Genomic DNA, 18,380 nt, shown 5'->3' with positions numbered 1-18,380 from the left:
ATTCTCAGTGCAATCAGAATTTCTCTGTTGCTGGTTTTATATTGGCTGAAGGAGATGCACTTCACACAGTAGGTATTATTCCATTATACATATCAGTGAATTTCAATGTTTTATGAGTTGTTGACCTTCTATAATTTTCCAAGGGAAAGACAGATCGTGGGATAATGAATTTAAATTATAATGCCAGTAGTCTTGTGTTTTATAGTCCCACTAGAAAGACCAGTCAGAAGCAGTCAGCAAATCCCCAGTGTGGGACACAGTGTGGAAATCACCACACCAAAGGAAATATTTGCCAGCCTCCACTGTGAGTGATAGGGATCTGTGTCTGTGTGTCCTGCAGGGCACTAAACAGCCTCAGCTGCAGCTCCCTCCTCCCCATTTCTGCAGTTTCACTGAAAGAGCAGGATTCCCAATCCAACACAAAGCATAACTAAAGTTCTTATAATTAAAAATACACAGAAGAGAGAAAAATCTGATTTTGGACAGTGCCCTATTCCCAGTCTGAGCACAGCACACCATTTTAGAGCCCATGTCCAGAGCAGTGTGCTTTCTCTCCAGTGCAGGCATTGACTCATGCTAAGGAATGTATTCCATTACAGTTTTGCTGGCTTGCACTGTAACTTCATGTAGAACTAGTTAGTTGCTGTGGTGACAGAAGCCAACAAACAGAAAAAAAATCATGAACTCCTTCAGGACTGCTCAGAGCAGCTTAATGACAGCATCCATGCTTAAAAGTGTAAAACTTTCTTGTTTTGCACTCATTTAAAAAAAGATTTAAGGTGTAATATTGTCCTAAGGCCATTTATGTTTCCTCCTGTGATATTAATTTTTTGAAGCTATAGAGACTGTAATCTATAGCCATTCTTTCAAGAAAATCTGAAGTTTATTTCCCTAATAACAAAGTGATCCACAGCTAAACTTGGTGAAATCCCTCTGTCTTTTGGAGTGATACATGAAGACAGAATCTGAGCTTGCTGGTGTAGATAATATTCATCTAGTGCTGAAATCTGTACAATACTTTCATTACCTGAAATTTACAATAATACTCAATGGGGATGTTTGAAAAATAATGTAGGATAAATATATCATTGCAGTATGTTCAGAGAGATATAAACTCACAAAAAAATGAAAGTCATAACTATCTCTATTATTGCTCTAATATTTTATTTTATTAACAGTTTCAAGCAAGGCATAGTATGGGATGCTGTCTATGAGAGGTGGAGATTTATTATTTCAAAGAGGAAAAAATATTTTACAAGTCCATTATTCAGTTTTGACCTTGGTAATGTTTAGATCTGCAAATGCCATCCAGTGACAATGAGATGGATATAAAGTTTCTGCAAGGATGCTGAGTTGTTACATGCTCTGTGTCAAAGGAAATGGAGCTTGGGCGCAAGGTGATTTAGGACTCTTATAGAAAAGGAGGGGTTTGTGTATCAGGAGGAGATTATTGTGTTCTCTTCCCTCAGATTACCTTGTTCAGTTTGAGGAATGAAGCACCAAGGGGAAGATCTCACTACAGGTGAGTTTGGCCTTTTTGTTCAATCCACTCACCAACTACAGGGACTGCTAAAATCTGGGAATGTGGTTTTGTCCATTGCACTGTGACAGAACAGAGTTTCTCTTCTTCTCCTAATGCATTTTGGTTTAGAAAAGTGTCATAGTTAAAGCTGTTCATGAAAAACCCTTTCTGGCTGTGGCACTCCCAGATCTCCTGGAAATGTCAGGAGAACTCAAGCAGCTTTCCAGCCAAACTACAGAACCACAGCACAGCCCAGTCTAAAAAGGATCTTGAAAGATCATCTGGCCCAATGCTCCATGGGCGAGGGAGCCCAGGTGAGGTTATCTAGCACCCTGTCCAATTGCATGTTAAAACCCTCCATTTATGGGTACTTCATCCTGTCCCTGGGGAGGCTGTTCCAGTGATTTATAGTTCTCACCATAAAAAGTGGGGTTTTTTCTTAATTGAAGGTGGAACCTCTGCTGGAACAACTTGTGTGTCCCATCCCTTCCCCCCACCCCTATTTTTTCCATGCATCTCCTTGTGAAGTGAGAGGCACTGTCCTGTTTCCAACAGGAAAATGTTCATCCTCAAATGGTGCAATTCCCTTTTTTCATCAACCCAGTACTGAAGCATTCAGAGAGGCTCTTTGGTTCCTGCCTCCCTGCAGGAGCACGTGTGGAGGGAGTGACTCCACCAGAGCAGCCAGCAAGGTGTGGTCACCTCTGAATGTCCTGCCATGTCACTGCCAGCCCCACAGAGATGGCAGAAGGCTCTTCCTGTGCCACTCTGCTCCATCTGCAAGGACATCTGGGATTAGTGGGCCACCTGAGCTCAGACAGAGCTGGGACAAAACACAAAAATCAGAATATGGGGTACCTTCATGCAGGTACTCACTGAGAGTTAGGGGATGCCTGGTCCCAGTCACTTCAGAGGAGAATGGCTGTTCAGCATGTGGCCACTTTTATGGCTGTGCATTGATCTGGCACTATACATCCATGTTGTTATTCTCATTCATTGCCATTTTAATGGCCTAACTGTCAGATTAATCTGCCATGTAAAAAATCAATGTGGAAAAAGCAGACTTGCTGTGGTATGAATTAGGGAATTTGGCTCAGAAGTGATGTGTGCCTGCAAGGATGTATATTTGTATGCAAGTGTGTGTCTGTGTATTTCATTAATAGATGCTGTGTTATTGCTATAGTTAGGTAATTCTCAGCCCATTACTTTTATTGCTAAATTTGTTAGCTTGCCACTTATCCTCAAGGGACTATATTGACATTGGCAGGATAAGCCTAAGGGCTGTTGTGATGTCTAGACAAAAGGAATTAAAGACAGCAGAAATACTTACTCAATATTTTCCTTCTGTGGGAAGTTTCTGTCTCACTCTTAGAAGTTTTCTAATGTAACTTTATTAACAGTTTAATATAATAACAAATGTGTGCTGTAATGGAATAAGTGCAAGCATTTTACATGTATTTACAGTTGGCTGGGCAGACTCTCCCTGCCTAGCATCAAAGCCAATTTTAATATTGTGGATTTGAAATTAAACTAGGAGTGTTAAGTCTCTAGGAATTTTCACTGCAAATGAAAAACAATCCCATCAGTTAGACTGGTACTATGAAAATCCTACACTGTTTTGAAAGGAAGAGAAGGTAAACCCACTCTTTGAAGAGCAGAAAAATAGCAAAGCAAAAACTTGGATTATCTCTGTGTGGGCAACATAATCCAGGGAAGATCCAGGGATGCATAAATTCTAGGTCAGAGAACAACCATTGTAGTAAAAGTCCTGTCTAGGTTCCTACCAAACCACCAGACAAAACATCCTGCTGCATCACTCCCATCAAAACTACTGCAACAAGAGAATTCATGGGAGGAGTGCTGACAGCTCTCTTCTCAGACTTGTGTCTTGATTTTTTTTTTTCCCACATCTTTAAAGTTATTTACATCAAGGTGTATTCTGTGAAGAGGATCTGAGATTTGTGAAGCAAATCTGGTTAAGTCAGAAGATTTTTGTGGGAAAACATCAAGAGAAAAGAAGAATAGAAGATTAAAGGGCAGTTCAAAGAAAAGAGAAAGGACATATTAGTGAAGAAGTCCAGAAGAGAGTGAGGTAGAAAAGTTTATATATATATATATATATATATATATATATATATATATATATATATATGGATATATATCAGTAGATTAAAGGGTTTTGAAAAGTTTCCATACTTATGAAGATTGAGCTGAGTGAAACTCATCTGAGTCACCAACAAATGACTTTGTGAAGATATTCAGGGTTGGTTCATACTAACTACTCTCTTCTCTCCAGGACTGTGAAGGAGGTGTTTTGATAGAATAGCCTAATTAAAATTAAAGAGAAAACACAAGAAACCCCTCACACATTTCCAACAAGATCTGTTCCCTGCTATTGCCATCCTATCCTTTCTTTCTGGAGTGAAGATACCTCCTTATCCCTCTCCTTCCACTGTAAATCCCAGTTTAGGAGATCCCACACTACATTGTGGGAAGCTTCAATCTCTGCTGTGTCACAGCCTGGCTCTGTCCCTACATTTGACAGGAGTTTGGCAACATCTTCTTGTTTCCACTCCACACCTCCCTCTAGTACCACATGGGCAGAGGAGCATCGCCTGTTACTCTAACTGCTACATTTTCCTTCATGATTGATTGCATATCTTAAAATGTGAGGACAGGGAAGGAAAAATAAATGTTGCTTGGCTTTGGAAATCTGCTCATCTTTGTCTTTTCCAGCAGAGAAAAGAGTGTAGTCCGAACCAGAAAGAGGAAGGATTTGGAAGACTAAATACCAAAGTTTTATTGCCTAGATCTCTTTCATACAGAAAGCATAAATTAAAGAAGTTATATATATATATAGATATATATATATATGTAACTAACGAAAAGAAACATAAAAGAAAGAATGAAACAGAAGAAGAGAGCTTGGGGAAAGTTCTCTGAGTTACATATGCTGTATTGTTGTTCTGGAAGCCAGGAATATTTTTCTCAAAAACATAAAACTTCATAATCACCCAGATAATGAAAAGGCTTTTCCCTGGCCTCATTAGAAAGGGGAATCTATGGCAGTTTGGAGGCTGTTTGACAACCTGGAGCTTGGGGCTTAAAATGATGTATTTTTTTTGGACTTGATTGTGAAGTTAGAGAATACACTGTCAGTCAGCAAACCACAGAACACATGTAGCCCAAAACAAAGCTACTGACCAATTTGCAAATGCAACTAAATACAGGATTGTTCACAGTGCCTGTGCACACTGGGGTAAAATGTATCCAAAGGCTATCACAGACACTGAATTCTCTGAGCTCCTTTAACTCATTCCTTACTTCTTTAACATGACAGAAGCTGTCCACAATGTTTATATGAAACCTAGCATACATGTGGATAGATGTATATATAGGTACACATGGCCATTCTTAGTTATGCTTTTTTTTTTTCTCCCCTAAAACATGTTTGTGGCTATTTTAATATTGCAGCAATGAGTCATCACCACTGTGGTGCTTTTAAATGGGATTCCAGCTGGGACTGCCTGTTCCTCCTCTGTCTGACAGGGTCTGTGCAGGCACTGTGAGAGCTCCTTGTTCTGTGCCAGTGTTTGCTCCATTCCCTGCTACCGTGTCCCATCCCCCAGCAGCTCTGGCACTCACAGCCTGCATTTCCTCAGGCAAGGTGTTTTTCACTGCTGGCTTTTTAGAACTGATTACCAGGTGACCATAATTACCATCTTATAGTCCCAATGAGCTTTGTTCTCTGTCAGTGCCTGAAATGTGTCTCTGCACACTCCAGCTCTCTAACACCAGCACCGTGCTCAGTTTAGGACATTTGTGATTGAAAAAAAATAAATCTGTCGCTAGGTGATACAGAGACAGTGTTTATTTTTTGGGTGAGAAAGGTGCATAAGGTTGAGGTATTCAACTCTGTGGCATGCATTTTATGTGTGTGACACCCACTAACTCTCCATAAGTAATATATCAAGTATTTTATGTGCATGAATCATATTTCCAGTTGTGAATTATAAACCACTGGAATTCATTATAACAGCTTCTCTCATATCATGTATCAACTTCCCAGCCAAGCCCTCAGGTTTCTAAACACATTTCTATTATATTTATCCTTAACTTTGTAGTCATCATTGCATACTAGTACTTCAAAGGTGCTTGTTCAGGTAGTTAAGCAAGGCAAATATTTCCCTATAAACAGTAAATTCCATTACAAAGGATCATCTATTCATCTTCTCCTCAAACTTTTTTTAAATTTTTTTAAATAATAAGAAAAGCAAATAACTATAAGGATGTGGTTGAAGACTTCAGATATTAAATAATTGTGACAGTTGGCAATATTCTGGAGTTTGCAGTACATCATGTTTCGGTATTCCCTAACCTGTGATTTCAGATGTTCCTGTTTCAGTCTTTACCAAATCCTTAATTCTGTAGGGAAGTGAAATATCCGTGAGAAATTTTGTTTTTCTGAAAGCAAACTGTTGCTATAGCAAAATACGATGTCTCAAATTTGACTACAATGAAGGTTAAAGGAGAGAAGGATATTTTAGAACATAAGTCATTCCTGCAAAATCTCTGAAAATGCTGTTTAATAAACAGAAGAGGGTGGAATTAGATTTAACTGGAAGCTTTCCTGTTAATGAAAAACCTCTTTCTTTAGTGGAATCCACCAGCTCATGTTTTCCATTGAGAATTATTTACATCTCTGTCCCAGGTACATTTGTATATTTTCTTTAACTGTATTCTTACTTCCATGTAACTCAGCAGATGAAGTTGGCCTTGGTGTACACAAGTAAGCCACTGGCTTGGGTTTGTCTTCTCCTGGATACTTGGGACAGGTGTCCCACTCAGGAGGAATAATGGAAGGAAAGTGTGTTGGTCTGAGGGTGGTACCCAGCCCCCACCTGGTGGCTGTGCCCCCCTGCTCAGACAGCAGCTCCCACTGTCCCCAACTCCTGGTGGCAGTGCAGTGCTGGGTTAGAGACAGCCACGGGCCTGTACACTCCTGTTGTTTTGCTCTCCATAAAAGCATTTGACCAGGTGAAAATAAATTGCTTTGCAGGAAAAAATTCATTATTTCTATTGTGACTGGACATAGCATTGCAAATACTTGCCTTCATCTGGAATCCCAGCCTCGAGCTGCCCCTGGTCTGATGGGAGCCTCTCAGCTCCATCTCCCAGCCCAGCAGCTAAATCCCACTGGCACTGGAGTTAGATATTCACATTTGAAAACATGCACATCCAGTCCAAATGAACTGTCTGATGGAGCATTGCTGTTGGACATCCTCAGGCCAGCAGCAACCCAGCTGGCTTTGGCACCTGAGTATTGTGTCAGTGCCGGCTCAGGTCAATTAGCTGTGCTAAGCAGGGCTAATTTAGCTCAGGGGCAGTGTTGCAAGCTACAGAGCTTTATGTGGTGCCACACCCCTGCATTAGAAATGCTGGGAGCTGGTTTGGGGGATTTTGCCCCATTCCATATGGCACAGCACAGACATTGCCCTTCAGTCCCAAAGTGATGTAGTGATGTGCAGTGCTATTTATACAGTTATTTGCTTTTCTTATTACTTAAAAAAATCAAAAACCAGTTTGAGGAGAAGATGAATAGATGATTCTTTGTAATGGAATTTACTGTTTATAGGGAAATATTTGCCTTGAAGTATTCAAATGGCCAAGTCATTTGTACACCTTCACCTCCCTCAATCTCAGGGCTGGATTTTGTAATGATTATATTAAATATTACTCCACATGAAAGCAGTTCCTGTGCCAGGGGCAAGGTGTTACTCAGCATCATGGCAGACTCCAGTCAAGCGTAAAACACTGTTTTCTTCTCTTTTTTTGTGGCCATCGAAGATGTCAAGGAAAGTGCAAGTGGCTTACAAAACTCTACTTTCAGATTTTCATAGTTCTAACATTCATGTAATGAATGACAATAATTAAAACATTTTTTTGCTTCAGCTGATAGCTTAAATTGAGATAGACACCATAAAAAAAGAAGTGACTACTTCTTCCACATCTCATGCGTTCTTCAAAGCCACACTCTTCCTATGCTCAGGCTCCATCATCCATAGCCTAAATGGCGAACAAGATATCCAAAAAATAGGAGGACTCCAAAATATTCTACCCACAACCACTACATGCCTTACCATCGGCAGCCTTGCTCTAATAGGAACACCATTCCTAGCAGGATTCCACTCAAAAGACCAAATCATCAAAAGTCTAAACACATCCTACCTAAATGCTATACATTTGTATAGCACAGGAAATCATAGAAGCTGATAGAAAGGTGCTACACAGAGTTATAAGGGTGATACTGTGAGGTAAATCTTTAATTACAACAACTCTAAATATTTATCCAGCTATAAAAGATAAAATAATTAACATCTTGACTCTTTGGGAACTAAATGTTTTTTTTCTTTTGAAACACAGTGCTGCAAATATGAACTCCTTTTCAGCTGGTGGCTGAAAACGGCTTTTATATCATCTGAAGGGTGCTTACTTTACATATTGAAAATGCAAAGCAAGTTATGGATAGCCTGTCAGTAATATAAAATCATTAACCAATCCAGGAATACATTTCATGTAATTCTTTTGATGAAAGGGTTGAACATATTTGAATCAAGCAAAACACATGTGAGTAGAGAATTTTAATGATCAAGTAGAAATGAACATCTTTTTCAAAGTTTCTACAGTTTTTCCTAAAGCCCATCAACCACTGAGCTGTCCCTCACTTGAACACTGTTGTGCTGTCAGGCTGTGTGCCCCATGCAGAGCCCAAGGTGCCAAGAAGGCACCACTGTTGTCCATCTTCCTCTCCCAGGACAGGATGAGCTATTCTCAAGCTATTTCTGAGGTACTACTTTGAATATATCCTTTAATATTGGAAATTTTTATGTGGTATGTGTGAGCTTCCCATGGAGTTCTTATTTCCAGTCCCATTCTCAGTTTACCAGATAATTTTTTCCACCATTTTATACTATGCTGGGTGTTTTTCACATAAATGGAGTTAAAATAGTTGCCAAGGAAACAAGAAGTGGTTATAGTTAAAACAGCCTGAAGTGTTTATTAGTCTTCAACTCAGGTGCTGGAATGGGAAACGCCTTGTTCAGGGAATTTTACTTTCCTGAACCCCCAGCTGGATTGTTTAAATGCAGCTGTTCATATGGTGTGCCTGTCTTTGTAGAATCACACACCAAATTGTGTAGATCCAGACGGATAATGGTAAATAGAGCTTACAGAGTTAGAAGAAGAAGATATTGTTTGAGTAAAATCCACCATTGTGATTAATGTGCCCAGGCACAAAATTGGAAAAATGACCCAATTCCCTAGAAATACCTGTGGTTTCTTACCAACTGGAAGCTTGTAACATATATGAATAGTTTTAAGATAGATATCATAATTCTTACTGTGACTTTCAATTTTATGCTATGAATTAATTTTTTAATATGATGTTATTTCTTACATGTTTTTTCTTCTAAAACTATTTAAGGAGTACAATCAGACATTATTAGCAACAGCACAACACAGTGCAAATGACCTTGTTATAACACTGTAAGTGATTCAAAATGAAGAAAAACAGCTTACAAAAACCCTTGAGTCTCAAGGTGGGTGTGCTCTGACTCTGGGGCAGCCTTCTTGTTGTGTAATGGGACCAGGAGGGGTTTACAAGGAATCCTTTCTGACAGTGGAGCCCAAATACAATATTCATATGGTGATGCTGAGGTTTTTGGCCTTGGTTAGTCCCTCAGCAGTGCCCTGAAGCTGGCATTGTGCATCCCAGCAGTGCCCTGAAGCTGGCATTGTGCACCCCAGCAGTGCCACCAGGTCAGAGTGAGGCCACCCCAGGGATGATGCAGGGCTGGGCTGAGACACAGCAGCATGGCAAAGGCTGCCCAGGGGAGCTCCATTCACACTGGAGCCCTGGCCCTCCCCAAGAGCCACAGGGGGAGGCTGGGGTGTCTCAGCAATTGCTAGGCTCCCTGGCTTGTCCCCAGCAGGAGCTGCTGAGCGAGGCAGGACCTGCTTTGGCAGGAGGCTGTGTCAGGCTGATGGCCACACTGGGTGATGCCTCTCTGGGTGGGCACCTCAGTGCTGGCTGGGAAACTGCCTTCTCCCTCTGCAGGGCCCTCTGGGTGCTGAGGGGCAAGACTTTGTACTTTTGTGCCACCAGGCATGGGTGGGTCCCTTCTTTTGTCAGAAGATTGGAAAAGGACATCTGGATAAAGGAGCTGCTGCTGTTGGACCTCAGGGTTTTCTGCATGATTGCTCAAAGAGGACTTTCATTTTTTTCTGCACTTGCAAGGAGAGCAGCAGTTTGATGCCACACTGTGTCCTCTTTGCTCCAGTTCTGGTTTACCCTTTAATGTTGTTTCTAAGTATGCACAGTGCTTCCAGCTTGTCCATGCCAAACTTGTTCTTCACTCCCACTGCCAACTGAAGGTGGCTTCCCAGGGCAGTACTTGGCAGTTGCTACTTATCCCAAGACCCAACCTTTGTACTGCTTAGAGCAAGGGCAGATTACTTTTCCTTCTTGTCACAGAATTCACAGAATCATTAGGTTGGAAGAGATCTTCAAGATCATTGAGTCCAACCCATGCCCTAATACCTCAACTAAACCATGGCACCAAGTGCCACATCCAATCTTTTTTAAACACATCCAGGGATGATGACTCCACCACCTCCCTGGGCAGGCCATTCCAATACTTTATCACCCTTTCTGTAAAAACTTTTTCCTTGTATCCAACCTATATTTCCCTTGGTGCAGCTCAAGACTTTATCCTCTAGTTCTGTCAGTGCTGCCTGGAGAAAGACCAACCCCCACCTGCCTACAGCCACCTTCAGGAAGCTGCAGAGAGTGATAAGGTCAGACCTGAGTCTCCTTTTCTCCAGGCTAAACAAGCCCAGTCCTTGTGCTTGTCCTGCATTGCCTGAATCTGGCTGGCAGGAGGTAGGTGCCAGGCAGAGGCTGCTGGATGGATGCCGGATGCTGTTCTGGCTGGGCGCTGTGCTGGGTGGGTGCTGTGCTGGGTATGGGTGCTGTGCTGGGTATGGGTGCTGTGCTGGCTGGGTGCTGTGCTGGCTGTGCTGGCTGGGCCCTGTGCTGGGTGGGTGCTGTGCTGGGTATGGGTGCTGTGCTGGCTGGGTGCTGTGCTGGCTGTGCTGGCTGGGTGCTGTGCTGGGTGAGTGCTGTGCTAGGTGGGTGCTGTGCTGGCTGGGTGCTGTGCTGGCTGTGCTGGCTGGGTGCTGTGCTGGCTGTGCTGGCTGGGTGCTGTGCTGGGTATGGGTGCTGTGCTGGCTGGGCGCTGTGCTGGCTGGGCGCTGTGCTGGGTGGGTGCTGTGCTGGGTATGGGTGCTGTGCTGGCTGGGTGCTGTGCTGGCTGTGCTGGCTGGGTGCTGTGCTGGGTATGGGTGCTGTGCTGGGTGGGTGCTGTGCTGGGTATGGGTGCTGTGCTGGCTGGGCGCTGTGCTGGCTGTGCTGGCTGGGTGCTGTGCTGGCTGACCACCCCACATCCCTGCCTGGGCTCTGTCCCTGCGGTGGCAGGGGTGACGCCGTCACTGTCCCCGTCACTGCAGCACAGATTGCAGGGCTCCTCAGGGTCCAAGTGTAAAATGAACCCTGTCTCTGTGTGCCCAGGGCCAGCTTCAAAGCCCTTTGAAGTGACGGGGATTTTTCTGCCCACTTCAAAGGGCCCTGGCTCATGAGCGTGCAGCACAGGGTGCACCAGTTAATTTTTAAACTCCCATTACCTGAAAACTTCTTGTAAAGTGTAGCAGAGCATAAGGCTGGGGACGAGCTTGCTGGAACACTTGACAAGGCACAGATGAACACCTGGGACTAAAAATTTCTTTCTTTGCTATTTATCTTTTTATGCCATGCACATGCCTTTTAATCACTCCTTGTAATCATTTACCTGTGTTTTATTCTGTCCTGCACATTTGGTGCTCGGTCGTTCCCCTTGCTACCCTTCACCCAGCAATCCACAGGACCCTACGAGGTCTGCAGGGCTTTCCTGAGCTGATCTTAAATTTCTGAGCAGACTAAAAGTTTAGAAACCCTTGGCATACTCAAGTCAGAACCACACCAGCACATGCAGGGCTCTGCAGGAAGCTGCTGCTGCTGAGGACATTCCGTGGGCAATGTGCTCACTTCCCACCCCTCCTGCCTCCTTGTCTCCTGCGTGGCTCCCAAAATATCTCCCCCAGTGCAGCTTGGGATGCTTACTGCCACAGGATGGCTGCTGGCAGGATGAGAAGTTATTAAACAGTGTGCAAAGGCTGCAATTTTATTTGGCTCTAGTTTGTGAGGTATATAAAGATACAATGCAGGATTAAACAAATAAACAAACCCAAAGAAAACACCTTCCCTTTATTTACTTTTCCAGGAGAACTTCATTTTTCTGTCTCATCCAAAGTCATCTACATTGCCCATTTAACATCTTAACTCCAATAGTAATAAAGTTAAAACAAAATTGAAAAGAAACTTTTGAAGTAGTGCAGATAGGCAAAGAACATTTTATTTATAGAGCAAGGAATAAATAAACATAACTCTGAATTGAATTAGAGAGTAGTCTCCCAAAGGAAATAGTGGATATCAAATTGCTTGAATAATTTAAAACTAGCCTGGACAAAGCCTTAATACTTAATAATATATGGCAGAATAGAAGCCTGCCTTGGCAGGAGATGCAGTGGATGACTTCATCGGTCTTTTCCCTCTCCAGCCTGTATTATTTTATGGTTTGTTACTGTAGATGACTCAAGGTTAACAATGCTTATTTTCTTTCAGCTTGCTAGAGGACAGCGTGTGTCCATGTCCTTATTCTTTATTAATTATCCCCCTTAGCAGAAAGGCACTGGAGGTGCCAAGCAGTTTTTAGGAATATTGTGTGAATGTCTGTGTTTTAGGGCTGCACATACAAGAAGAATGGCAAAGCCATCTGTCAGCTCCATCCTACAAAAGGCACCATATATGTCACATATCACTATCATGCTTTTCCATCATCACAAATTACAGCAAAATTCTCTGTGGAGTCTTTTCAAAAGCATTGAAATTGGGTTTGTATCTCTAAAGGTAAAACTCCCTTTTCTTTAATGAGCACAGTGTGATGTAGCAGAGCTCTGTGAGAGAGGGAAATGCAGAGTCTGAATTGCTTCTGAAGTGGGCCCTAGATAAAATACCATGTTCACTTTGGTGGTGTTTATAAATTACATTAAAAGTGACTGACACCTGTTGTTCTACCTTATTTAGCCATAAAGGAGCTTCACACCTCCTTGTGTAAAGCACACTAAGAAGCATGTGGGCAGAGACATTTCACTACAGATTCAGGAAGTGTTTGTTGGACATTGGGTAAGTCAGAATGTACATCACTAGGGAAAGAACAGATATAAACCAAAAACTACACAACTATAACTTCACTTAACATGAAATCTGTGCTATTATGAAAACAGACAAACACTGATCAGATAAACACAAACAACAAATAGAGGGGAGCCTTCCTTGGTTTGGCAACTGGACAAGATGAACTCTAGGAGACCTACAGGAGAGAAAAAGACCCGGTTTAGAGAGAGGAAGATGGGATGTACAATATCAAAATATATAAATATAAAAAAGAAAAATTCTATAGCATATTCCACACATTCTTCTATGTCAGAGTAATGGACTTTCAGAGAGGGAAGCGTAAGTTAGAGACATTGAGAATCTTTCTAATAGAACCCTGAAGAACTGGAATATTTTACTTGGATAGCATAAAAATCTACAACAGATGTCAGACAAATATCCATTTAGAATGATTTAGGTGTATTTGATATTACTTTGGGCCAAAGTACACCAGATGATTTTTTCATTTTCCTTTCATCTCTGCTGTTTATGAATTTGTGAATTAATGGAGAAGGCAAGTGTGGAAAGAAAAATCCTGGGAGGATACTTATAACAGGGCTTATGAGATTGGCATGGAAAAGGCTTCCATGTAATTATTTATAGTATTGCCTAATTTTTACATTTGTCATGCTACTAAAAGAAGACAGGAATTGGCTTTTTGGAACCATTACAGAATTTTTTCAGTTGTCATGTTTGGCATTGTAATCCAGAGCACAGACAAGACATGAGTGCCAGAAAGGTGCATTTACAGAGATATTGAGAAGTCTGTGGTGGTCCTCATCTGAGGATCTGAAGGCTCCTGGGTGCAATTTGATTTTCATGAAGAGGTTACAGACAGGGCTGTGCTTATCAGAGGCAGGAACATGCCAGCAAAGAGGTGTTGTTACCTTGCCAGTTCTGTGTCTGTTGAAAATACTGAACCAATAATTCTCAACTTTTTTTCTTTGCAACACCAGCAAAAGTTCTGTCAGTGCTTTTTCACCATGTTGATGCATATTGGCTTGTGGCAGAGGGCACATTCCACATACAAATAGTCTAAATCATTCCATTTTAATATCTGGGTTACCATAGAGAAAAGTCCTCTTAGCTTCTTGGTTATTTCTGCTCCATAAACCTCCAATATAGCTTTAGGCAATCAGAGCTTCACATCTACAATGCCTGAAAAAGGCTGGAAACAATCAGTACCATGTATATTATGTATCTCCATTTCATTCATGCATATTTTCAGAGGATCAAAATGAAAATGTAGTAGCACCTATGATGGAAAAGCAAAATACTAACTATATCTAAAGATAACATACCTGATTTTGCCATTACTAAAAGCTGTTTACCGTTTCTTTTTAAAGTTTATATCCCATTATTCCTTATGCACTGAAATATTTGTGGAAATTTTTTTCCCTTATATGAGATTTATGTCTTCTTTTGCTTTATTGCTCTCCTTTTAGTTCACTGTGTTCTCTCACTGCTTAAATTACCAAATACAAACTATTGCCTCATCAGGGCTGCCACTCTTTACTGATATCAACAAGCATAACTACCATAGCGATGAATTCCATAAAGTGAAACAAAAAACACCTCCTAGAATGCTGTCCATCCTCTGCTGTACCAAAAAGCTCTGGTTTGTTGCTTCCCACAGCTCTGCTAGTATTTTTTCAACAGCTGCTTTTACAAGCCAAGGCTGAGATATTTGGAGAGTTCCTTGGGTAAAATAGAACAGTTGGTGGAACAAACAACTTGGAACAGTGTCACTCTTATTTTCCAGATCACTTATTTTTCCCCCTATACCCCTTAAGGCCATGCACTTCACAAAATTATTTGGCTGTTGATGTTCCAGTCCCATGGGATTCAAAGCCCATTATCAGCAGCAAATTTAACTGGGTTTTTCTGAAGTTGCATGCTCACACCCACGCTTCTGGGTTATCCTTGCCTTGCCTCGCCTCGCCTTCTACTTTAAGAAAATAAACTTTATCAAATTTCTGGAAATGTGCAAAGAAGACTTCCAGAGAACATCAGGGTCCTCCTCTCATGTTTCAGAGGAGAGTATGCAGGAGGAGGTGAAATTCATCAGAAGAAACTGTCCCTTCTTAGCTGTGTATCAGAAATCCTCCTGTGAGAAGAGCTCCACATGCACAGGAGCTCGAGGGGACAGGAGCTTTGCTCACGAGTCACGAGCAGAAGTTGCCTCTGGCTCCCAGAGTGGGTGAGTGCTGGGGGCAGCACATCCAGCAGCACGGATGGAAGTCCCAGGAAAACATCCCACAGCCTCTGGTTTCTCCTGGAGATGGGGATTTAGATAGCCTAGTGGTCTGCATTTCAGCTGCTTGCTTGACATCTGTTTACACTGTAACAAGCCTTTAATTTTCTCCTTTACACCAAAAGTAATAGAACATCAAAAATTATCTGTGCTGTACTTTTTCCATTTACAGGTTTGAACAAGTCATTTTGGCTGCTCTGGTTTTGATGAAAATGAGGACTAGCCAAACATAGCCTCTTAAAACCAAACCAAAACACAACACAACAATAAAAAAATTAATGCATCCAAACAAATCAAAATAACAACAACAACAACAAAATTTGTCTTCTGCGTGGAAACATCTGTGAAAGAGAGGTGCCAGGGCAAAAATCTCCTTATTATAATGAAGTAGTTCTCCAAATGTTATATAACGATCAGCTCGTCAGGAATATGGGATGGATCAATATTCACTTTACATCATTGCCACATAGCTGCAGCTTCCAAAAGATGCTGAATTTATATAGGAAATACGAATTTTTCACCAACTTTTTATTTCCCGTATAGTAAATATTTTATCACAATTAATTTTGGAATATAATTCCATTTGTTTCTTGTTAACTAGAAGGCACCAGTAGTGACATTTGTTCAGATACAATATGTGAATTCAGATAAAACACTTGGGTTTAAGTCAATTAATTAAGTACAAGAAAGACTGAGACTGTTTCAGATAAACTAATACTAATGCTAGGTCCAATGTTGTTGTAAATACTGTAACACTGAGTGCTGTGGTAGCTTACTCTCATGTCTGTGGGGTCATTGCAGACTTGATTTTGTGCAATATTCATCCATAAACTGCAAAAACAATTGCCCACCCTACAGGAAGAAACTTATTTTTCTCAAATATAAAGCAAGAATTTTTCCAATTCCACCACTAAACCATGTCTCCAGGTGCCACATCAACACATCCTTTAAACACCTCCAGGGATGGTGACTCAGCCACTTCCCTGTACAACCTGGCCCAATGCTTGACAACCCTTTCCATGCAGAAATTTTTCCTAATATCCAGTCTAAAACTCCCATGGAACAACTTGAGGACATTTTTCCTTGCTCTATGTCATGTTACCTGGGAGAAAAGGCCGATCTCCACTTTGCTGGAATCTCCTTTTAGGCAGTTGTAGAGAGAGATGAGGTTTCATGCCAGCCCTCATCTCCAGGCTAAACAACCCCAGCTCCATCAGCTGTTCCTCACAGTGCCTGTGCTCCAGACCCTTCCCCAGCTCCATTGCCCTCCTCTGGACCTCCAGCACCTCAATGTCCTTCTTGAAATGAGGGCCCAGAACTGGACACAACTCACAAGGTGTGGCCTCACCAGTGCTAATCACAGAGGGAAACCCCTGTCCTGGTCCTGCTGCCACACCATTGCTGACACAGGCCAGGTGCCATTGGCCTTCCTGGTCCCCTGGGCACAGCTGGCTCATGTCCAGCAGCCTCAGACCCTTTTCCCCAGGACAGTTTTCCAGCCACTCTTGTCCCCCTGTAGCACTGCCTGGGGCTGTTGTGACCCAAGTGCAGGACTCAGCACTTGGCCTTGCTGCACCTCACACAATTGGTCTCATCCCATCAATCCAGCCTGTCCAGATCCTTCTGCAGAGCCTTTTAACCCTCCAGCAGATCAACACACATGACCAGCTTGGTGTCATCTACAACCTGACTGAGGGTGCCCTTGATCCTCTCATCCAGATCATCAATAAAGGTATTAAACAGGACAGGCCCCAGTACTGAGCCCTGGGAATACTGCTCATGCCTGGCCACCTGCTGGATTTTGTTCCATTCACCACCAGTCTGGGCTGCACCACGCAGGCAGTTTTGCACCCAGCCAGGAGCACATCCAGGCCATGAGCAGTCAGTTTCTTCTGCAGAAGGCTGTGGGAAATGGTGTCAGAGGCTTTACTGAAGCCCAGGTAGACAACATTCTCAGCCTCTTCATTCTCTGCAAAGCGGGTCACCTTGTGAGAGAAGGAGATAAAGTCAGTCAAGCAGGACCATTGTCCAGAAATTTTCAGTGAATAAACTGTAAAAATGTTAACAATGTTCTCCCTCTTTAGCAAACATTTGCAAATGGATTTCACAATAACAATACATGTTTTCAGGATAAAATCACATGCAAACAAAGCATGTTATATTCTGTGTGGGAATACTAACAGTTTTCCATCTTCATCAAAGATGGGCTGGACACAAACTTTTTTTGCTGTAGTTATTAAATCATATTGCATGTTTCCGTGTTGACAGGTCTGGACTCCTCCCAGAATTCTATTGATACAGAAGGCTGCGTAATTTCTGACACCGGTTAATTTTCAAGCAGTGCTGTTTATCTGTTTTTTAGACACACAACTGTGCGACTGATGGCTTTACTTTATCAACAGAATATATTAATTTCACTAGTTTGCATGAGCAATGTGGCAAAATGGCTACCCAGATAATCATGAAAACTGACTTGTTTGATTTGTCTAAACTCTTGGAATTCTTTAAAAGTTATTTATCCTGGCTTGTCCCTTCCTGATTCCATTCACTGCCTTCTTTTTTTTTTTGTATGGACAGCAACAGTTTTCCAGGCAGGGATAATAACTTGGCCCAAGAGTCTTTTAAGCTAATTAAGCTCTCTCCATAGCATATGTGCAGCCAAATGAGGTCTCAGGAGGGAATGAGGAGTTTTCCTTCTAGTCCTTTGAATAAAACTGCAGTTTAAAACAATAACTATTTCACACCACCTCTTTTTTGCTCTTCTTTTGAGCAAAAGAATTTCCAGGTAAATAATCCACTTAAATTTTGGGAGAAATTTCTGGTGAATGCCATGCATGAAGCAAGGCTCATCACAGTGTTGCTCATTGCTGAGTTTTGATTAATGTTCCCACTCAATTGCTGACTCACTTTCTTTCCAGCATGTGCAAATATTTGGTTTCTTTCTTTTTCTGGAGCATGTTCCGTAGAGCCCACTGCTGTAGTATCCAAGCAAATTTTCAACATCAACAGAAATATTACCAATGCAGTAGGACTTTGGTGACATCCTTTTTTTAAGGGTCTGAGGCTGCTCAGGAAATGTCTGTGAAAGAGACATTTCAGCATTCACACTAAATGGCTAAGTGCTATTCTGTTGTTTTTCACAGAAAAGGGAACAGTGGCATACAGCACTGAGGAATCTCTTAGTTCAGGTCTGTGGCTGCAGAGTAAACCAGAAATGGTGTAAAACCTCCAGGCAT

The sequence above is a fragment of the Melozone crissalis genome, unplaced genomic scaffold (genome assembly GCF_028551555.1).
Source record: "Melozone crissalis strain CALT ecotype California unplaced genomic scaffold, PUWL_Pcris_2 ptg000013l_1, whole genome shotgun sequence".
In the NCBI taxonomy this organism is placed as follows: Eukaryota; Metazoa; Chordata; class Aves; order Passeriformes; family Passerellidae; genus Melozone; species Melozone crissalis.
Note: the sequence above shows the minus strand (reverse complement) of the source record.